Raw genomic sequence first — 9239 nt, 5'->3', positions numbered from 1 at the left:
CTATATAACATTATTAACCAAAGTTTCTCCAATAAATTAAGTTAAAAAACACAGAAAGACGTTACCAGTATTTTGTTGAGTGAACAAAGGTTATGAGTCAGTATAGTTACATTTAGAAAATGTGTATGTATATATATGTATATACATATATATAAAAATTAGAAGGAGATATGTCAACATTTATATAGTCATTGCTGTGGGCTTGGATGATTTTTTTTCTTGCTCATCTTCATTATCTAAGTTTTCTATGAGAAACATGCATTACTTGTACAATACAAAAAAATAAAGAAGAAATGAATTGCACATGTATACCCAGAATGTGCTGCTGTCAATCTGTATGATTTGCAACAAGTAATTCAGACCATCTTTCCTCAGGTACCTTTTCTTCAGAGTATAAATGCCAACCTGGTGCTGCCCCACACAGTACCCATCCAGAAATACCTGTTTATGTTGCAGTATTGCAAAGCAAATAATCACTACTGTGAAACTTAAAGGCATTCTCCACATAAGACTTTCTAGGTTGATGTTCCCACCCCTTCTAAACTGACTTGAATTGCTTTTTCATTTGACCGTGGCTGGAGAGGACCTGGTGGCCTCAGGTTCTGTGATGTATGGAGACGCCAGGAGGAGTCAGATAGGCGATCTCTTCCACTTATGTAGTCACCACCACTTGCTTACAAGAGAAAAGAACTGAGGCAGGTACAATACCCAAAAGAGGGAGAAATTGAACCCAAATGTGCACTAATTTAATTTTTAAACTTCTATTGCTTTACTTTTTTGAACAGTTTTACAAATACCTAAAGTTTTTACAGGCCAATAAAAATACCACTTGGACCACCAAACTTCAATTAGATCATACACACATATACTCAATATCTCCTTATTCTCGTTACAGCCACAACCTCTATTCCTCACATAAACAGTTTAAGAGGATGCTTATTGTGGCTTAAAATGAATACTACTGGTTTTGTTCCCAAACTGAGATTTCTGTGTAGTTCAAAGGAAACATATTTTCGTGGGCATCTTGCCTGCTTTTAACAGGTCTTCCAGAGCATGTGGGCCAAGATTTAGTTTCATAACTGAATGGCTAAGTTCAAATTTATAAATGGTACATAGTGGAGTACTTTACACATAACAGGTACACATTAAATGTTGTGAATATGAACTTATAATGAATAATTAAATGATTGCACTTTAAGCTTTTCACACACAAAATATAAAGTTTAGAGTAGCAATTCAACATTTGTTGCAGGTAGCGAACCCCACCATTATGTTCACGCTGCCATTTTAAGGGTTCTGTCTTGCTTTGTGTTGCAATGAACACTGAAATGAGAAATTCCTTATGCTCCTAGATCTTGTGACAATAGCAAGAAAAAAAAGAAAATGAATTGTGGAAAGTGCCATCTTCACAATGTCTGTTAGCAGAAATATTAAGTGCTTTGACAGTTACCGTTTTTCAAACTTGATCTAATAATTCTTGTTTCTCTTTTGGCTTCCATTTTTCATTTTTTTTTATTGGAAATTCCTTACTTCAGTGCTTCTATACTTATTTTATCTTCAGAGCAGAAAGACTACCCTAGAGGGCAGAGAGGCTCCCGCTCAGAAAACTCGACATTTTCACATCGTCATACGGAGTCCAGAAATAGCCGAAAGCTGTGTTCCCGGAGCCTGCAGCCCGCTGGGTGACCTTCTCCAGGGGCAGCACCATCAGAGCAGGGAGGACATGGCTCTTTCCTCTGTCCGTCCCCCCCTTCCCAGTGCTCACCTCGACTCATCCTAGCCCAGCAGATACATGTAGCAGAGGGAACAAAATAGAGGGCAAGATACTACAGGGCGAGTAAGACGATGGTTTCCCCTCCGGAGGAGTGAAAAGCTAGCAACCAAAAGTTAGAAAGAATGGTCTTCTCCTGGGTCCACCACAGCTCTGCCTGTCACCACCCCCAGAGCAACGCTCAGGAAAACAGTCACTGGGCACAACTTCGTTTCTTCAGCTGCGGCACATTCCGTTTTCTTGTTCCTTTTTCATTCACCACCAGCTTAAAGAAGTTTGCCTGGTGATTTCAGCCTCTTTTTCTCACAGGGCTGGCACAAAGAATCCTGCAAATCTAATTAGAACTGAAGGCTGTAGATCTTCAAATGGGCATTTCTGTCTCTACTCTGTTCCATCTCTGGGTTTCTTGTCAGATTCTGATTCACCTTCCTACGTAAGGCCTCTTTCTGCAGTTTTCTGGACAGCTGGGGCTCCTTATAGGGCTGTTCTGACCAAGATATTACCTTCTCAAAGTAACACTCCAGCAAGCAGATGAAAGCCTTCAATAATTCCCTAGTGGTTCCTAAATAATGTGTAAATTCCTTATCCCAGGGCTAATCCGAACCTTCCCACCACCTTCGTGACCCTCCACGCTGGTGATGCTCAGCCAACCTAAACAACCTGTTCTCTATTTTCACCCCTCTCTAGCTTTCTCCAGCCTCTTTCATCATTTTCTTTCTGTGTGGAATGTTCTCTTCTCCATAGCTCTCCTTCTTGTTCCTTCATTGCTATATATCTGAAGCCAAGATCCAGCTCAAATGTACCTAGAGTCTTCCTTCTTCCCCATGGGTGGAAGTTATGTCTCATTCATATTTCCATAACACTTTCTCGGGACTTTTCTAGGACTCAGATTCCAGTCATGGCTCAGACACTTAATAGCTCTATGACCCTGCACTTGTTAAATTTACTAAGTGTCCATTTTTTAAGCTTCTAAATAGAGTAAATAAAAGCTGCCCTTCACAATTCATTTCGTTTTCAGTGCTGGTCAAATAAGAAAATGCAAAACTATAAACTGCTCTACAAATGCAGGTATTAATATATCTATTTGAGTTTATTTCTTATCTTCTCTACTAGAACATAAACTCTTGGGACCAGGAATCTATTTCTTACTAATTTTCCCATACTCCATAGCATCTGAGAGCACTAAATACAACTATCTATTGAATAAAAAATAAAGTATCATGCATCCACTCTGATTTTTTAAGCCACGATCTTTTAAAAAATATGTGTGTGTGTGGGGGGGCAGTTTCTATTGGTTTATTTGTATAAATCCTTTCCTTCTAAACTTAGCACTTTTGTGTACTTGACAGTCTGGGGCCTGATGTTATGGTTATAATTCATGCCTGGGTACCAGCCTACCACAGGAACCATGCAGCCCAGCCTGATGAAATACCATCTCAGTGACTGGCAGGAGATGAAAAAGCATACCCAAGCGATGAAGATTTGAAATATTGCTATCTTGGGAAAGAATTTCCAAAAGGTACTTTTTTGAAAAATAGACTTAGTAGTCAAAAATATTCTGATGCGTTGAATATCACAGCAATAAAGAAGAGTGCCCACTTTAAAGAACTGGAAATGATAATATTTTGTTTGCTTGGGCAAAGGAGTTTGGAGTGACCTGGCCTCCAGGCAGCAATCTTGTGAAGGTAGACTGGGGCTTTCTGCTTTGCTTGGCAAATGGCTTTCCTCTTTGGCACTTTTAAATATATGATGAAAACCATTGGTGTCAACCTTTCCTCTTCTTTTAAAATAACTGTACATTTTAAAAAAACCTTCTTGCTGTTAACATCTCTTGTGATGGATATTCTTGTTTGCCTTTGCTTATTTATCTTTATGCCCTATACACTAGGTCTTTGTAACTTCAGTGCTTTGGTAATATATAAAAAGTAAATCATGAAATTGTTTTTTCTGAAAGTACTCTGGGTGACTCCAGGTGTGATAAAGTTTACAGAGTATACATACACACTGCAAAGAAACTGTCTATTGAAAGCAAGTACAGAAATTATATTAAAAATCTGCAGAGGGCTTTATATTTTGAGAAATTATGAGACTCATCACTGTATACAACTATCTGGTAGATGACAAAGAGGTGAGTATGCAAAGAATCTCAAGGTCACGTTATAGAAGTTGCAAAGCAGTTTCTTAAGTGCCCATGGAATGTCTCCAGCCTTAGAAGAGCCATAGAATATTAGCATCATAAGTCATCCAGCTTAATATCTCGCTTCACAAATTCCTTCAATACAAATGCAGCCTCTACCAGCACATTTCCAGTAACAAGGAACTCATTACTTTGTGGAGAAAACCATTTCACTTTTGGATTGCTCTCCAAGATTTTCCTAATACAGAGCCAGTATTTGTTTCCTCTGACTTCCACCAGTGGGTCCTAATTTTACTCTTTGGAGCTGGAGACAGATGTAGCTTTATCCTCAATCCTAATGACAGTCTTCATGTATTTTAAGGCAACTTTTCTCTCTCATGTCTTCTGTCTGGCTCTTTTATTGCTCCAATTCCTTTAACTTTTTGACTTAAGGTGTAGTAAAAAATGGGGACCAGAAAGGTGCTGTTTTGGTGACCCTCAAGGTAATCTCTGGACAGTGTCCCTGTGAAATGTGTCCAGGACTAGACACAACATTCTAGATGTGGCCTGGACAATTCAGAGTAGAGTGGGACTATTAGTTCCTTTACTGTGGCCATGCATATGTATTAACAAAGCCTATAATTTAAGGAGCTTTTTAAAAACCATTGCATCACTGTATCTGCCCATTGAGCAAACATTTTTTAGCAACTCTTATGTCAGGAACCAGTCAACACTGACTGGTTCTTAATGTTGTTGACTAGAACTCTTAGGTCTCCCACACCTTGTTCTTCTGCACTTTTCTAAATGATGGATTTACATTTATTCTTGTTTAATTTCATCTGACTGATGGTGACATATTATGTCAGCCTGGTAGGGCCCTATAAATCTTGATGATGGCATCCAATATGTTTCACTGTTCTTTCCAGCTTTGTGCCAGGTGCCAAACGTGGCAAAACATTGTCTATGTCTTCACCTAAGTCACTGATAAGTTGAACAGTTCAATGTCCAAGACAGAGCCTTGTCAAAAAAACACTAGCTACTTTGCTATAGGACAACTTGCCAACTCCTAACAGTACAGTATTATTGTTTGAGGCACCTCATTTTTTACCCTTCATTATTAGGTTCAGAATTCTAACTTTTTAAACTCTTACATCTCTCTCAAGTTGTAGCTCTCTTTAGCCCACAGGCTTCAGAACCACTACTCTGAACTATGTGACATTTTCTACCCTTAGGCCCAGGGTCTTGACTGGACTCTCCAATGATTACTGCAAGTTCTTGGGGGTTTCCCTTCATTTCCCCAGCATGAGGCTGTTCTTCTGCGGTGATCAAATTAAGACTAAAGAAGCAGTTCTTCTCATTCGCTTTTTCTGAAAGGTGAAGCTTCCATCAGGGCAAGGCAGGACAAGCTCACCAAATCATCTTTGGGAGATAGTTGCCTAAATAGTAGAGATATCTATCTACCTCTACACTTCCACTTCCATCTCTCTCTTTCCCCTCCATCTCTCCATCCCTTCCTCCTTCTCTCTCCCTCCCTTATATAAGAACCTGACATTTTTATTGAGTTTCAGTTTAAAAAATGTTATTATACTTTATATAATTACTTCTTGCAATCAACCTGTGAGGTGGCTATTATCTCGTCCCCACTTTAGAGCTAGTAATCGAAGCTCAGAATGATTCAGAGGTGCAATCACAGTGACACAGTTGTAAAGATTTTTAACTGTGACTCAAATAGGATACTAACTGGAAAGTTGCCTCTATGCCAGATATGACAAAAGCATCAAGCATACCTTCTGTCCAGCCAGATTGTTTCTGTAGAATGCTTGTTTCTAACAAGATTATGCCACATTATACCACCTGTATTACTTACTAATAATCTGATAGATAATTTCTATCAGAAATACTACCTATATTTCTTTTATAGTCTCATCTGAATGGTCAACATTCACTCATTCAAAAATGAATCTGGGTCAGACCTACTATATGCCATTGCATGCTTCCAGAATTTCCACAATAGTGCATGTCTTCTTTAACAAATGAAGCTACTCTTCTCAGCCTCCATTTATTCTATTCAATCTGTTCTTGAGCCACTTCTATGTACAAGGCCCTGTGTTAGGTGCTGCAATGACACAAAGGTGAGTTAAGGAATGCTCATTCCTTGCCTTGAGGGAGCTTACAACCTCTTGGAGAGAAGACCTAGAAGTAATTCAAATACTAAGACTAACCAAGAATAGTGCCTCCCATAGAGGTAACAGAGAAATATAAGATGTCAGAAGGAGTTTGAGATGGGTCCTGAATGAGTGGGATTTTGGTATCTGGAGATGGTGCAGGACATGTACCAGAGGATGCAGAGGGCAAGAGCAAAAGGATGGAGATGGAAAGACAGCATTGCTGGGTCCACGGAATGGTAGCTAGTCCATCTAGGTGAAGTAAAGTCTACGTGGAGGGTTGGAAGGAGGGATAAATTGGAAAGGCTGGTTGGGTAAAGGCCTGAATGCATAGCTGGGGCGTTTATATCTTATTCGGTTTGGACTGGGAAGCCACGAAAGGTCTCTGGGGTGAGGCATAATTTGGTCCAAGTTATGCTTTGTAAACAGTGGTGAGGCCATCATGGGTAGGACGGCTTGGAGAGTGCGAGAGTAGAAGCAGAGAGCTCAGTGGCAAACTTATTCTTTGTGGTTTTCATGGGATACACTTTAGTTTGCTGTAGGAGCTCACCTAGGGCCCACACAACCAAATCCTGCTCTTTGATACTGTGTAGTCACTCCCTCCCAAATCATGGCCTCTAATGGAGGGAAAGGTCAGTCCAATTTCCTATCAGGTGTTTTAAGTCAGTAGAGATACATCTTAATTTCTTCCAACTGTTTCAGGTTTCCCAAGCAAATCAAGAGAACAGGAAATCAGCTGAGCCTTGCCAGTTGAATAATGACTGGGGCTCACCTTCCGGGAAGATGATTCTCCCCACATCTTCCACAACTTATGTCAGGCCTGCCTGGCCACTACTGAACACCTCAGTGGGCAGTCACAACCATGCCATGTCTTTTCCTTGGACCTGATGGACCCAGCGACTTTTTCTTGTTGTGGTCAGAATGGGCTGCTGCTCTCTCCTAGAAACTTCAGATTCACAGTTGATGGTAAATCCCTCTACTTTTTCTTATTGCTCCAGTGAAACTTCTCTATTCTCTCTATTCAAAATGTTCAATTCTCCAAATTCTAATAGTAGTATAAATTCCTCTTTGCTTTGCTCTCTGAAAATTTTCATTTCTGGATTCTTTTCAGACTCTTAAAAATTTTTTTTTTCTAAGAGCTTTTTACCTTTAGTAAGTTTGAGGGTGCAGAGGTGTTCATCATCCCTTGCATCTTTTCTAACATGGCGATCAGCTGGGATTTACAGCTGAATCACATAACTGGTGATTCTTCAGAGGAAACACACTAACGACCCCCTTACCTATCCACCTATCTGCCTGTATGTGTAGTATTGCCCCCGCTTATTAGAGTAAACAGAAAGACTCAGTTCAGGGGAAGTTGCTTTCTTGTGTTTCCAGATAACATAGACTTTCCACAATGGGTTCACACATACTGAAATAGAGCTAGAAGCAGAGTTTTTCACTCTACAGAGGGCCTTTTAGCCACTAAGCTGAGTGAGCTAAAATAAAAATCTACTATGCATCTAAAATAGCCAGTTTAGTGAGAAGGTACTGATATTTTGATGAAGAAGGGTGGTTTTTACAGATCACAAACTGAGTAGCTGGGTCATTAGATGACATTCAACAGAAGTGAGGCAAAATGGGGCTGTCTAGTTCAAAGCAGAGAGATGGGCGAAATTACCTCCCACCAGAGTTGAAGATGGGGCAAGGGAAGCAGGAATGGGTAAACTATGAATCATGCAGAACTATGAACCAAGTTCCCAGACTGCCTTCATTATGTGAAACCTCGCCACAGTCCCTGAGAGGCTATGAGGCATATAGACAGAGAAAGTGGATTTGTGAGTGGGGTGGGAGGAGGGAAGGAGAATGCTGGAACTGGACATAAAAAAAAAAAGGTTAAAAGCCCAATCCTTCTTGCTTTCAATTCTACAATCACATGAAAGATAAGAATTAGGAATGTCGTTCAGCTCCTCATACCCGCTGACTTGTGTCCAATTGCAATTAGAGTCTAAGAGTCTGGAGCACTGTAAATATCTATGTACTTTGTAAAGTGAATTGAAATAAATATAAAATCTAGCTAGAAAGACTAGTCTTTTTCTTTTATTAAAAGCATGAGGCAGCATGAACGCATATCTGTCACATTCCTCGATAAGCAGGAACAGGTGTTGTCCCCAGGGCACAGGGGGAGAGGAAGATGAAAAAAATAGTGACGTTTTTCTTTGGGAAGCATTTTTTTAGTACTTGTAGTAACTCATTTTGACATTTGATAGCAGAGGGACCAGACAGGTGACAGATGTGTGTAAACTGGCATGAAATAGGTAAAAAAAAAAAAAAAAAAAAAAGCTGTTCATTCAATTCTACTGGCTGAGCTGTGGTCTCCCCATCAAGTCCAGGAAGGTGCTAGTGGAGCTAGGAATTAGGTCTGCTAAGCCACATGCTTCCAAAGTAACGTAAAATGGTGTGGGTGGTTATGTGTTGAATGTTTGTGTCCTCTTCAAATTCATACGTGGAAGCTGTACCCCACAATGTGATTGTGTTAGGGAGTGGGGCTTTGGGAGGTAATTAGGTTTAAATTAGGTCATGAGGGTGGAATCTCTATGACGGCAGAAGAAGACAAAAAGCTCTCTCTCCCCACGGGCATGCATTGAGGAAAGGCCAGTGAAAAGGACAGTGAAAAGGTGGCTTCTACAAACCAGGACCCAGGTTCTCACCTGGAACCGAGTCTGCTGGCACTCTGATCTTGGACTCCAGAACTGAGAGAAATAAATGTTGTTTAAGACACCCAGTTTGTGATCTTTGTTATATCAGCCTGAGCTGACCAAGACAGTGACCTAATTGTCCAGGGTCCTCTCCCTTTCAGAACTGGATCCAGAATAATTTGAGGGACAATGTCAAAGAATATTCTGGCCACAAGCCAGTCTTCATTCTTCCTCTTAATATCAACTTACTCTCCCTACACAGGTAAATGTACAATTAGAAGAATTTGGTATTTGAAAACAAATGAATAGTAGTTGAGAATAAAATTGTACAAAGTAACCAACTTAAGAAAAGTAGACCCCAGATCCTGGAACAGAAAAAGATTTTTGAGAAAATGATTTCTGCAAACCTGCTTACCTTTGTTTAAGCGTCCCATCACAGTAAATTCAAAATATTTGCTGTTGTCAGTTGAAGAGTAAAGGCCAAAGATGGTGGCTGAATTTTTAGTCTG

General features: G+C 40.1%; 1 protein-coding gene across 1 annotated transcript in view; it reads right to left on the bottom strand.

The window, feature by feature from the left end:
- Window positions 1-9239, bottom strand: part of THBS4 (thrombospondin 4) — a 46764-nt gene that overhangs the window by 31420 nt on the left and 6105 nt on the right. The window lies entirely within an intron of this gene.

The sequence above is a fragment of the Pteropus vampyrus genome, unplaced genomic scaffold (genome assembly GCF_000151845.1).
Source record: "Pteropus vampyrus isolate Shadow unplaced genomic scaffold, Pvam_2.0 Scaffold11, whole genome shotgun sequence".
In the NCBI taxonomy this organism is placed as follows: domain Eukaryota; kingdom Metazoa; phylum Chordata; class Mammalia; order Chiroptera; family Pteropodidae; genus Pteropus; species Pteropus vampyrus.
The sequence above is the reverse complement of the archived record's forward strand: the minus strand, read 5'-3'. Positions and strand labels throughout refer to the sequence as shown.